Here is a 537-nt window from a genome sequence, read left to right on the forward strand (position 1 = left end):
AACTATTATTATGGTGTAAGTATTCTTATTTGTGTGAATATTTAATATCGGACTTAACCTAACCTAATCTAATCTTTCTACCTTTTGCATCAACTGTCATCAGCTTATTGGTCAAGAGCACTTATATTGAATTAAAATGGCGATGGTTATCTAACCCAACCGACGCAATGTCGCATCTCTGTTTTCTAGGCCTCTAGGTGCGACGAGGTAATACATGCCTAAGTCTGATTGGCTGTTATTGTACGCATGCGCAAGTGACAAGTGTGATATATGTGCATGCAACTCTAACCTCTAGCTGGGTTCAAGTCTCAGCACCGGTGAAGTCCTGACATTTTTTCTCGGCTTAGCTCTCACATAATATCTTGAAATTAAAATGGTGCAATGTTGTGTACCGAATTGTAGAAATAGATCCGACATTCAAAATTGGAAATGGACAAGCAGTGTGAACAAAAATCGTAAAATTACATTGTAATTTATGTATTTATGTATTTTTTTTATTATACTCTGTTCTCTGTTCCTTTTATTCTGCATAGCTTT

The sequence above is a fragment of the Cyphomyrmex costatus genome, unplaced genomic scaffold, assembly GCF_001594065.2.
Source record: "Cyphomyrmex costatus isolate MS0001 unplaced genomic scaffold, Ccosl1.0 scaffold741, whole genome shotgun sequence".
Classification (NCBI taxonomy): domain Eukaryota; kingdom Metazoa; phylum Arthropoda; class Insecta; order Hymenoptera; family Formicidae; genus Cyphomyrmex; species Cyphomyrmex costatus.